The following is a 13,719-nucleotide window of genomic DNA, read 5'->3' on the forward strand; positions in this document are numbered from 1 at the left end:
GTGCCATACAGAGACACTCCTGTAGACCAATATGCACATCCAGAAAAACTCATTCAAAATCATGCTATCAGGCTACAAGAAAGAAGATTCCAACTAAACTTCAGGAAGAACTTTCTGACAATAAGAGCTGTTTCGCAGCTGAACAGACTCCCATGGATGGTGGTGAACTTGGAGGCTTTTAAGCAGAGGTTGGATGGCCATCTGTCATGGATGCTTTAGTTGGGATTCCTGCATTGCAGGAAGTTGGACTAGATAACCTTCTGGGTCCCTCCCAACTACAAATCTATGATTCTATAAATCCCTTCTTATAGTAGATACCTGCCTAGCTTCAGTTGACTTCAGAAGTTGTTCCTGTAAGAGATGGCAATACTTATAGTACACAAACTTTGGAACTGTAAAAAAAAAGGTAAGAATCACTCCTCTAAATGGAGACTAGAACAAGTAACCAGTACAGATTAGAATGTTATCTTCTGGATTACTGTTCAACCATCCAGACACTTTTTAAGCTGCTCCACATATTGCCTGTTACAGTAGCGTCTTTTCAAGAAAGGGTACACCTGGTTAAAGACACTCCAAGGTACCAGATGCCCAGAACAAACCCTAATCTGGCCTAGATATAAAATGCACTCCTTCACTCTATTATATGAGCCAGACTGAACTGTGTTCCAACAATGCAGTCTACCAAAAGATATAGCAGGATGATACAATAAAACACCCAATAGTTTAGGAAGCTGAAAAGAAGAAGAAAAAAATGGTCTATTTAAAGGTAATTTAAAGATAAACATAACTTTTAAAGATCTGTGCTGTATTATTGCAGTTCCATTTTTCATTTTTTCAGAAGTGAAATAATGTCACCATAAACTACACTGTTATCCTGCATTTATAGATTAGAAAAGAAGGCTATTTATTCAGACATGCAAGATGGAAGTGGTAATAGCAAGAATGACATCCAGGCATTCTGTCACCCACTCAACAGATACACCTGCCTCTTATATCTGTACAGAAATATCCCCTTTGGCAATTTGTCAGAGTATGTATGTGAAAAATGAGTGGTTAAAGTATTCACCAAGGAGTCAAGCTTGAGGGAATCAGACAAAACAAACCATCCATTTGCTTCTGTAATCCTTCTATAACCCTTATGAAACTGCTTAGTAGAAACACACCTCGCATCACTCATGCCAGAAAGGCAATCCAATCTAACTCTCATGAGCCATGGGAATAGTAGTCAAGGATGTAGGGCTTAGAGGCATAGTAGAGTAACTTTAAAGCAGAGTAAATTGAAGTCTAACCAGAGGATTTGCCCAGCAGTAACCTAACCTGCAACCAATATGTATATATTCCCAAAATATTTGGGGGCTTGGACACACACACACACACACACACACACACACACATTTATTATGTGTCTGCAGCAGTTTACATTCCCATTTAATTTGCATAGTTCACATGACGGTTTCCCTCTGTAAATTCAGGCTCACCCGATATGGGGATAATCCAATCAGTTGGGAGCCACTGGGCTCCAAGGCACTTCACTCGACATGTCACAGACTATTTGGTGTTTGGGGATGGGTGGATCAATCAATGGTCACTTCCTGCCATTCCCCTTTCCATGTCTACTATGTCCACAATGCTTTCACTCTTTTTTGGGCTGTGCTTGTAACTATTTCCAGTGTACTCCTGAACAAGGAATCCCACCCCCCTTTAATCCCTCAGATTTGCACAAAACCAGAAAACTGCACAAGCAAATCTTACAAAGTTACCCTGTTCGGCATGAAACATTCCTACAGCAAGTAGCATATACCCTGCATCAAATTCTCAGAGAGCAACCCTACACACCAAGGTGTTTTACTTTCCAACTCAAAAGCTCTGTTCTCCTTTTCCATTTAACTGCAAAATTGGCACCAAACCTTCTCTGCCCCCAAACTGAGCTCTGCAGGCACTCCAAAATGTGATGGATATTGTATTTCAAATGTTAGAGTGAGATTCTCAGCTGTCAGGAAAGCATCTCTGGTCATAAAGGACCACAGAGATTATTTTTGTTAGTGTTCCTGGCTGTCTCATCAGTTGGCCATTCACACTGACCGAGATTGCCAAACTAATAACAACATTCACCTTGAAGTTCTTAACAGAAGCCAAAGTAGTTTAGCTTCAAACACATTCAAGCTGCAGGTACAAGACACAAAAGCATGGATATGCTTATCACTCAATAAGAATAGCCTACTGGATCAAACCAACGGTCTGTCTAGTCCAGTATACTGTTCTCACAGTTGCCAGGTAGATGCCTGTGGGAAACCAGCAAGCGGAATATGAGCATAAGAGCATTCTCCCCTCCCATGGTTTCCAGCAACTGGTATTCAGAAGCACTGCTGCCTCCAAATGTGGCTGTAGAGAATAGTTATCATGGCTAGAAGCCATCTATTAGCCCTCTCCTCCATGAATTTGTCTAATCCTCTTTTAAAACCATCCAAGTTGGTGGCCATCACTGCCTCCTAAGGGAGCCAGTTCCATAGCTGGACTATGCAAAGTGTGAAGAAGTACTTTCGTTTACCTGTCCTGGATCTCCCAGCATTCAGCTTCATGGGATGTTCAAAGGTTCTAACGTTATGAGAAAAAGGAAAAAACTTCTCTCTATATACTTTCTCCATGCCATACATAATTTCATAAACTTCTATTGTTTTGCCTCTTCTGTAAACCAAAGAATCCCAAACGCTGCAACCTTTCTTCACAGTGAAGATGTTTTATCCCTTTGATAATTTTGGCTGCCTTTTTCTGAACCTTTTCCAACTCTACAATATCTTTTTTTGAGGTCGGGTGACCAGAACTGTACATAGCACTCCAAATGTGGTCTCAACAAAAATAGACTTTACATCAAGTTCTGTCCCTGCTGAGGTCTGCAGCGTGGTTCAAAGTATTTCCAAGTTACCAACCTTCTCAAATTGTTAATGTACAAAACGCCGCTTGCTCAGTACACATTTTTAAACTGTTAGCATATCCTTTTCACAAAAAGGAAACATTTACACTTCCCATCAATGAAAGCCAATATACTTTGATCAAACAAGAAGCGCAAAGGTCCAACTTCCAATGACTCTCTTCTAACCAATTCTATAAATCCTTGAGAAAGGACTGAATGTTTGCAAAGTGGATGCTGCTATTTGAACCACCCTTGACAGTATATGTGATTCTCCCAAATCCTTCCTTTGAAAGTGTTATATTTCATAATTGTGGGGCGAATATAACTACGTTAGTCAAGTTCGCTGATTTTAATGAGGCTGCTCAGAGTATGACTTATTTGCATCCTACCTCTAAGTGAAAACAGCCTCAATTTATAAATTCAAGAGCTATATGTACAGTGTAGCTCATAGTCATAGCCTGCCATAGGGGATGTGCTTTTTTATCCTCACAACAAATCTGTGAGCTGAGAGATGTTGAATGGCCCAAGCTCACCCAAGAGCTTCACCACTGAGTGGGAATCTGAACCTAGGACTCCCAGTTCAAACCTCTACCACATAACACATTCCCTTAAGTTAGGCATGATGTGCCTGTTTGATGTAAAAAAACTAGAATATCTGCTTTTTGTGCAGATTTGCAGAAACTAAGGCCTCATCCACACTTCCACTTGCCCCATTGCTTTCCCCCAGGAAAACCCGCTATTTACCACTGAATTGGAGTAAATGTCAATTGGGCTTTCTCTGTATTGACATTTGCTTCAATTTAGTGTTAAAGTGCAGGTTTATTCAGGGGGAAACTGTGGAGCAAAGGCAAAACCGCTTGGACCAGTGCCGAGAAAGCATAGGACAAGCGGAAAACCACCCAGACCCATGCTTTCTAAGCACAGGGCAGGTGGAAGTGTGGACAAGCTCCAACTATGCCTGAGTTTGTCTCTTTAGTACAGCACCCAACTCTTTTCCTACAATTGTTTGTCTTTAAAAACATTAGCAATCTGTGCAGGGTTTCGAAGAGGAATTTCTCTAGTGCAGTGATAGCCAATGGACTACAACTCCCATCATCCCTGACCATTGGCCATGGTATCTGGGGCTGATGGCAGCTTAGAGTTCAATAATATCTGGAGGGCACCACATTCTAGTGTTTCAGAAAATACTCTGGTTCCAAAAACAAGTACTGTTTGCTATATCCAAAAAGATGGTGAACAGGAAGTATGAATGTTTATTACTTGAGCTAAAATCACTTGCGTCCCTTATGGGGGCTGTAACATACACCACTCAGTAGTTAAAAAGAGAAACTCTAAGACTTATATACCTAGCAGAGGTTATATAGTTTTATTTCCCCCCCCCCCTTCCATTCACCTGTAGTCACACAACAGATTGAGAAAAGGCAAATATGCTTTAAATCAGAGATGGGAACCAGCCAGAATTCCTTGGAGGTAATCTGTTGGGGGCCACATGCCAACAGTGGGCGTTGCCATCTGTTCTCACTTTCTCTTCCATAATCTACCCCAGGCTTCCTCAGCCTCGGCCCTCCAGATGTTTTGAGACTACAATTCCCATCATCCCTGACCACTGGTCCTGCTAACTAGGGATCATGGGAGTTGTAGGCCAAAAACATCTGGAGGGCCAAGGTTGAGGAAGCCTGATCTACCTGCTTCTCTTGCTCTCTTTCTGAAATTTTGTTATCTATTATTTTGTGATGTCACATTCACCCTGAAAAGGGCATTTCTCTTCCTATCCATTCTTCCACCTCTGCAGTCTCACCTCACAAAAACATGGCATGAAGTGCAGGTGAGTCCTCCAGAAAGCAAAAAATATCTATAGTGCCCAGAGAGCCACATAAAACAAGGCCACAGGTGTCCAACTACTGTTTTATATAGATAAGCTCCAACTTATATAACTATTAGACCTGTGGACTGACAGAAATAGAACAGAGCAGGAAGCACTCACAATTAAAAGGCTATAAAATGAAAAGAACAAATCCTTTGGGCTTGAACTATACAGCCACAGCTCTGTGGTTGGTGCCCAACAGTTCCCTATTGGGGGTTGTGCATACAGCAGAAACTGAAAAGAACAGAGTATCCTTGCAGTATTCCTTGAGCCTTTGACTTCTCAAGCTTCTAGAGTTTTCCTTGTGTCAACTTCGGAAATAAATTGTATTAAAGAATAAATGTTGTCAATCCATAAAAAGCCAGCCTTGAAGTGGCTCTCTTATGAAAATGCCCCAGACATCAGTATGTGGATCAAATGGAGTGAGAATTCCTGGGAGAAATGGTGCATTTAGCCAAGGTGGGTGTGGTTGTGTGTCTGAGGGCCCAAGCCCCATTTCCTCACAGCTTCAAGGATCCAGAGAGAGGGAGAGTTTGGGGCTTGAATCCCCAGTCTGAGCCTCATTCCTTCCCCCTTTATGTCCTAGGTTAAATGCCCCCTTACTGCTTCAGCAAACCACTTTCTATTTTCCAGATGTGGCTGCCTTGGACGCCTGCTTACATGCTACGTTCTGCAGCCAACATTCTTGGGCAGCATGAGCCCAATAGCCAGGGCCACAGTTAGAATCACAGATTCATAGAGTTGGAAGGGATACCCAATGGTCATCTAGTCCAACCCCCTGCAATGGAGGAGGCTCTTTGGGGAGAGGGTTTGGAGCTTTGGTCTTCAACCCTTACTGTTTGTTAGGCACAACTCACCCTATTTCTCTTTTGCCTTTGAGTCATGCCTGCAGACCAAATGGGGCACTTTAGGGTGTTTCCCCCACAACTAGCCAGTATAACAAATGGAAATGCAAAGCCCAAACTCCTAACCATGTCTGAAGTCAATTTGCAACCAGGTAGAGCACAGAGCCTCTGCTTCAACAGACTTCAGGAAAATGCAGTGCTTTGTCTTTGTATTTGGCTGTTATTATCAAGGTCTAAAGAATTCCTCTGAGCTGTACCAACTACACCTGGGGAAATGAGGCCGGAGGCCCCAGGCAAACTATTCACTTAGTCACTTCAGAGTGATACTGCTCCTAGGAGCTCATCTATCTGTATTAAATGGGTTGACAAATGGCTTGAGGGAGCACCAAGGAGAAACAATGTTTGCAGGATGAGTTCACGTGTGAAAGAGGGAAAGATAGGGGAGAGGCACACATTAGAAAGGAGTGTGTGGCCAACTGTGAAGACAGCCTGGGTAACAGAGGAGAACCAATTGTTCACACAAGCCGATCAAGGCAAGGATTTGCAGATCAATCTAGAAATGTACAGGGAGGGTGTTATGCAATCACTTTAAGCAGTCATCCATCAAGCACCTGGCATTCCTTTCTCTCTCTCTCTCTGCCATTTACCACATCCAGGCAATCTGGACTAATCTATAAATTAACAGACAACACAGACAACATGCACTTTATGATAAACTGCTTCTCATGTCTGCTTCTATTTGCCTATGGCTGCCATTTCACTTTCTGTCCCTTGCCTGGGCATACTGTAGCTAGGATGTAGCAGCAAATTCCTGAAATCCCCTTGTATTTTAGAAGGGAGTAGAAGAAGCCCTCATTCATCCCAGTGCACCCCAAGACACAGATACTAAGTGTAGCTTGTACTTTGTGGGTACTAGGACCTCTGATCGATCTCTAGACTTTGCAAACACATCTTAGCCTGAGCTACCAAAAAATAAAAAGTATTGGGCTCAGCATACATAGCCCAATAATTATGCATATAATTTATATAGCATTTTTGAGTGCTCAATAGATCCATAATAATCTCACAACCTTTACTTTACAACAACCCCGTATGATAAACCAATATTATCCCCCATATTGCAGACTGGGGGAGAGGGGTGCTAAGGTTTAAAAATACCGTATTTACATGAAACTAATGCACCATTGAATCTAATGCACACCTCAATTTTCCAAACCTTGAAACCAAAAAAGTATTTGCTGGTTCTGTCAAATCTAATGCACATGCTAATTTCTGTGACGTAATTTGGCCCCCCAAAAGGTGTGCATTGCATTCAAGTAAATATGGTAGTGGCTTGTCTAAGATCCAAGGTCAGTTCATGGATAAGATGACATTTAAACCTGTGACTCCCCAGCTAAAATATCTCCCAACTCACAACCACCCTTCTACACCAAACTAGGCTTCAACTATCCTCTCTTAACATACTTCTACTGTGCAGAATATTTTGTTCTTCCCTGTCTTCACACCCACGCCACATAGATATGCACTTTGATGCTACAGCATGGGGTTTCCCTCCCCACCCACTGTGAAAAAGAAGTAAATAAACGGACAGAAAAGTCTATTGGTAGAAACAATGATGTGCTCTGTAGAGGGAAGAAATATTATAACAGCACATTGCTGCCACCATGTGTCCATAATACAGCTTTCAATGAAGCATTTTCTTACTGTCAGAAAACATGAATTCAATGCATACAAATCATAATCTGGTTATTAAACAGAACTCAGAAACTAATTATTAAACATTATTAGATGCCATGCTAACTAGATTTAGAGTTGAATGGCAACTTACTTTTTTATAATCACCCATCATCAAGTAAATCATACGGCAATAAAATACAAAACAAGATAAATACCATAACCCTTTTCAGTGGATTTTAATCAATAAAAATAAAAATGTATAATTCATTGCAATACAGCAGCAGATCAATACAAAACACCAGCACAAAACATTAAGATGTCCCAAAAGCCCAGGTGAATAAGAGAGCCTTAAAGTGAGGATAATTGACACAACTCCAGGGGAAAGGAGTTTCACCAAATGGGCTAGTGCCACCATAGAAAGGTCCCTCTCCCAAGTCCCCTGCACAATATACAATGCACATCATTGGAACCACAGGAAGGGCCTCCCTTTCACACCACCTGAAAGGCCTCAGCTGGCAGATATAGGAAGAGATTCTCCTTCAAGTATCTGGAACCCAAGACATTTAGGGTTTTATAAGTCAAAATCAACACCCCAAACTGGACTTGAAAACATATCAAGCAGATAATGTAGAGCTGATGTAATGTGGCTCCAATTTGATGCACCATTTGGTTACCCTAGGAGCAACATTCTGTATCAACAACAGCTTCCAAATCATCTCCAAAGGTAGCCCTACATAGACTGCATTATAGTAAACCACACAGAAGCTTTAGCTAGCAACAGGCATTTCTTGCCATTGTGGCCACTTGGACCTCAAGTGATGGTGATGGATTCAGGAGTACCTTCAACAGGCCTGCAACCCCATCCATAATAGGCTGCCTCCCACTTCCCAAACACAAGAACCACCCACCAATAGTGCATTTGTCTTGGCAGGATTTACAGCCACTGGTTCAGCACTTGCACAGTCACACCTGATTCAAATGGTATGCAGAGAGAGAGCTGGTATCATCCCATCCCATCCCATCACTCAGACCAAGAGACGCTCCTCTTCAAATGGCTCCACTGGCTCCACCTTCTGCATCAAGCACAAATTCATTGACGCTATCTTTAAAGCATGTTGTAGTCTTATCCTACTCTGTCTTTTAATCTTACTACTTTTCACTCAAGCATTCACATAAGCATCTCCTTGCTCTCAACAGCAACCCAGTAAGGAAGGTCAATTTTATTACACTCATACTACAGATGGGGAATTGTGGCTGACCACAGCTACTTGTTACGGGGAAGCATCACAGAACAACTAATGAAGTGGAGTGACATGTGAACATTTCAGCAAAAGCAGACATAGAGACAGTTGGAGAAGCTGCAAGAAAACTAGCACCTTATTCCCCTCTATGTATGGGCTCATATTTTCTGTTTGAAAGATTATTATTTTTATTTAAATAATAATAATTAGAAAGCAGCAGAAACTGTTCTATGCATTATTTTTTCTTAAAAGAAAAGGCAGAAAAATAATGTCCAACAGGGAAGAGCCATTATTTTGTTTGGCAAACACGTATGTGAATTTAGCAGGCAATATTACATTTCAGCTTTAGTAGCAAACACTACAGGATCAAAGTAATTCCTCAAGGCTTATCCACACTTACCTTCCCTCTGCACTTTCCAGGCACGGTCCATGCTTTAAAGCTCCATGTCCATGCTCCAGAGCTTTCCCCACAAAATCCACTCTTTACCACTGAATCGGAGTGAACAGCAGATTTGTGTTGCTGTTTGTTGCACTTCAGTTTTTTAAAAAATGGGTTTTCACAGGAAAAGCTCTGGGGTGAAGAAAAGAGCGCTTGGACATGGAGCCTTTAAAACACAGACCTCTTCCTGGAAAGCACAGGGCAACAGGAAAATGTGGGAAAGCCCTTAGTTTAGGCACTACAGCATATTCATTTCTCCACTAGGTGGTGACCAAGATCAACAATCAAGATCACAGAAACTTTATCATAAGTAAGTTTAATTTTTTATTTTATTTCATCTCTCCCAAAATGCTAGTTCTCTTTGCAAAAGTCCAAGCATATTATAAAAAAGTTACTTAGAGATGATTCTCACAGGTGCTCAATGCTTATTTCCCCCCCGTATGATTCCCGTGTTTTGCTTTCTTTCACAGTTATTAAAAATAGCACATATTCCCATGTGCCTCCCTCTATGGCACAGAGCTTCATGGGTAGCCCTGGAAACCCAGCTTACCCAAGAGCCTGCTCCAGAAGTGACAAAGAAGGCCCTATTCTATGTTGAAGGTTTGCTCCTATTAAAGTCTATTCCTCAGGTCCAAGGGAGTGCCATTCAACCTCTTTTGGGGTAGCTGGACTAATGTCAAATGTCAAATATAAAGTCTTTATGGTGCCATGGTCACCCCACTGGTCTTGGGATGGAAGAAAGCAGAGAACAATTCCTGGATTTGCAACTCTAGTCCCAGCTTCACTATAATGTAACGCTAAGGAGGAAAGCATAAAAAGAAACAGGTGACAAAGTCATTACATTGTTAACTACCCAAAACTATACTAATAATTCAGGCAACACCAATTATTATTATAGGCTGGTTTAAGAGTGTGCAACCAACACTGTTGCCTAAAAGGGAAGGAGAGTTGCTTAGCAAGCTCCCAGAGTGGCTATAAACAATGACATCTCCTGGGACACAGGCTTCAGAACTATGTACAAAATACCTTCTAGGGGGACAGTGGATATGGTCTTCACTGCTTGACAGTTTCAAGAAAAATGCAGAGAGCAAAATATATTGACCTGACTAAGGCCTCAACACTGTAAATTGTACTGCCCTTTTGAAAACTGGCTGCCCAGATAAATTTGTTAACATCCTTTGGCTCCTCCACGATAATATAACAGCAACAATCACAGATAACAATGGCTCTCAAAGTGAACCATTCACAGTGGGATCAGGCATTAAACAGGGATGTATTATCGCCACAACTCTGTTTATTATCTTCATATCATGATCCTACACATTGTCGAAGGGAAGCTCCCCACTGGGATAGAAATCATATATTGAACAGATTCAAAGCTCTTTAACTTGAGTAGGCTGAAAGTAAAGAGTAAGGTTACTATAACCTCTGTCATAGAGCTTCAATATGTTGAGGACAACGTAGTTTGTGCACACACAGAGGATGACCTCCAAACCAACCTAAAAGCTTCACAGAAGCTCACGGAAAACTTGACCTATTAATTTGAGGCTATTCTATTGAGTTTAAGTTACACATTAAAACAGGGCATCTCGTGAATCCATTGTACACAATGTGGCCTAAGCTGAGAAGCTTCCTGGTCAGCCCAAATAAGTTTAAAGGGAAAGCAAATAAACAGATATGCTGCCATGATGGCAAGTCTCTAACTGGCATGCGCTAGTGCTCGGGACCACTGCTGATTCCTTTCTGTCTCAGCTACTACATGATCTTCATTTCTGAACTGTCTCCATTGCAAACATGATGTGCTTATAATAGAACACACCACACCTGCTCAACTGGATACTTTCTGAAAGCAGCAGCGAATACATTCCAGAGGAAAAATAAATCAAAGCAGCACCTAACAGAGAAGCAGTGGAGGAAGACTGATGGAAGTTGGAGTCCCACAACGTCTAGACTGGGTCTGCCACTTCCCAAGGTTTCAAGGGTCTGCACTGGACCAGGTATCAAGAATGGAAAAATATCATCCCTTTCTGGTACCTTAGGAATAAACAGACCTTACCTTGTAAGGTCCAATGTGATTCACATTTGAGCAGTGAGCAGTAACAAAGGATGGTTTGTAGGCTTTGCCATCATATTTCTCCTTCAGGTAGCCATAGCCAACCATATATCCTCCACCAGCTGGCCAGGGCTGGTGAGAGTTGCAATCCAAAACATCTGGAGGACACCATGCTAGAGAAGGCTGCCTTATATCTTACAGGAAGTCCCAGTATTCCTGGTCTGGTGCTTTAGGGTGACAACAGAAATTAAAAGCAGTGCCCCCAACATAAAACTACCATCTTCTGCAGGGTCTTGTATAACCCTCTAACTCAGGGGTCAGCAAACTTTTTCAGCAGGGGGCCTAACTATATTTTTTTTTGGGGGGGGGGAGGATGAACAAATTCCTATGCCCCACAAATAACCCAGAGATGCATTTTAAATAAAAGCACACATTCTACTCATGTAAAAACACACTGATTCCCAGACCGTCTGTGGGCTGCATTTAGGAGGCAATTGGGCCGGATCCGTAAACTGAGCCTTAGTTTGCCTACCCATGATCTAACTGTTCTGACCCAGAGGTGGGGAAATGTGGATATACACACATTGCCTCCCTTTTGGCCAAGTGTTCTCAACCAAGAAAATTGTTAATGTTTGCCTATTACAAAACCTCAGTATAAGCAGCCATCTGAAACAGTGAAGCAAGCATAGGGTAACTCACAATTTATTAAACAGAAGTTGTCACACATTGTTAGAAGGAAAGGTCACCTGCAACATTTTCTTTTCCATTTCCTGTTACAGTAGCAAATCACAGGCAAAATTGCCTTTAAAAAGAAAGTCACTAACTCACAGCCTAACAAATAATACTGTATCTGGCATCTACCACTGAAAAATTTATGGGTCCTAATCAGTTAAGCAAAAAGACTGGGCTGCAGAGTTTCCAGTTCTAGTTAGACCCAAGAGAAAGCTTTAAAATATGGTTTTAAATAGCTCAATACTTAAATGGCTGCTGCAGTTCCAGTGAAGCAGCCATTTGCTGCCTGGTACAAGAGCCATCTTCCTCTTTCAATATGAGCATGAGGCCCATTAAAATGGGCCAATCAGAAGACAGGGGCTGGGTGATGCTGAGACCTGGTGTCAGCCCGGTCCACCCAGTTCTGATAAATTGGTGCAGCACCTTCCCTCAGTGCAGCTCCGTCCCTTGGTGCTGTAATAAAGTCTTCCCTGTCATGTAGCAAGGTGAGAAGGAGACAGGTGAAGGCAGGTACAGTGTCTGAATGGTGCAGCAAAACTGCTGAAAAGCCTGACCCTAGCAAGGGGGTGGAGATACAACTTGGACTCCACTTCGGACAACAGAATGTCTCTGCCCAGCACAGTCCTCTAACAACCTCAAGAATCTTGGATTCAATCCAAAATATGTGGAGATGAGCAAACGCTCATTCATATACAGCTCCCACGTATATACGTTTCACCTGCAGTGGCACATTTCCACATGCTGCTGTCAAACTGGATGAGCAAATGGAGTTGAGGAACAGCACCACAGAGTCAAAATAAACAAGTTGAGAGATACTTGGCAATGTAGGGAATTAAGCACAATGGCATACTGATACATGTAAATTGCCCAAGGCAATTTCCCAAACCTGGAGCCACCCTGTCCAAAGGAGATAGTCTGAAAATCAAAATTAAATGGGCTACATCTACTCTGGTGGGCCTGTTCCTCTGCCAGTAGGCGCTGGCAGGCTTACCTAGCTACAGTGGCAGTGCTCTAAGCAACACTGAGCAGCTGGGTCTAGCTACCCTTTTTAATTTCCCCCACGGCCCCTGAGCAATGCTATGTTGAGGACATTGTGCGGAAATTAAAAGGATGGCGCAATTCAGTCACCAGCCACTCCCCAGAGCTAAGGGCCAGAAAAAATAAAATATGGGGAGCACAATCCAGGCATCAGTTATGGGCCCTGGCAGCTGCCCAGGAGATCAAGTTACACAAAAGACACATTAATATGCAGCTCCATGGTAGGTTCAATGTTATCACTATTCAAAAATGGCACATATCAGTAGCCACAAATTGGATCGTTCTTTCTCTCTCTCTCTCTCTCTCTCTCTCTGGAAGACTGTTGCAGAGAACATTATTGAGATAGGATATTGCAACAGCTTAAAACTAGTACTTCCAGAAGAGATCAACTACAGAAATACTTTTCCTCTTGAAAATGACACACCCAGCCAGCTTTTCAATCACCACCTGTCTATTGGAGAGCCTCCTTTTCCAAAAAGCCACATCCCGTGGGCAGGAAGGAATGTTTTCATTGTCTTGTGAGAGAAGAGTCTATTTGTGAATCCTGTCAACATCAGGAATGTAGGTACAGGTCATAACCATTGCAGCCTCTGCTAACACTTGGGTTGCCATATTTCAAGAAGTAAATTTCCTGACACCCACAGCAAAGTTTAGCTTTTTTAAGGAAACCACCAAAATTGGGAAACCTAACCCCAAAAAGTGATTTTAAGCTTTTTGAGCTGTTTCCATTGCGTTTCCATACATCCGGATTTCCCCGATTCGGCAACCCCCCCCCCCCCGCCATTTTTAAACCTGAAAACCAGGACATGTCAGTAATTTTCCTGACGTATGGCAAGCCTAGCTAACACACACTACTCATCCCAGTGCCACACTGTTGTAAAATGGCTGTTCAAGTTGTAAAACATGGGCTATGGTACCA

At 42.3% G+C, this 13,719-nt stretch overlaps 1 protein-coding gene across 5 annotated transcripts in view; it reads right to left on the reverse strand.

The window, feature by feature from the left end:
* TEX264 (testis expressed 264, ER-phagy receptor) overlaps positions 1-13,719 on the reverse strand; it is a 144,390-nt gene that overhangs the window by 105,945 nt on the left and 24,726 nt on the right. The gene's annotated exons all lie outside the window — the stretch shown is intronic.

This window comes from Podarcis tiliguerta (genome assembly GCF_965153285.1).
Source record: "Podarcis tiliguerta genome assembly, chromosome: 2".
Lineage (NCBI taxonomy): Eukaryota > Metazoa > Chordata > Lepidosauria > Squamata > Lacertidae > Podarcis > Podarcis tiliguerta.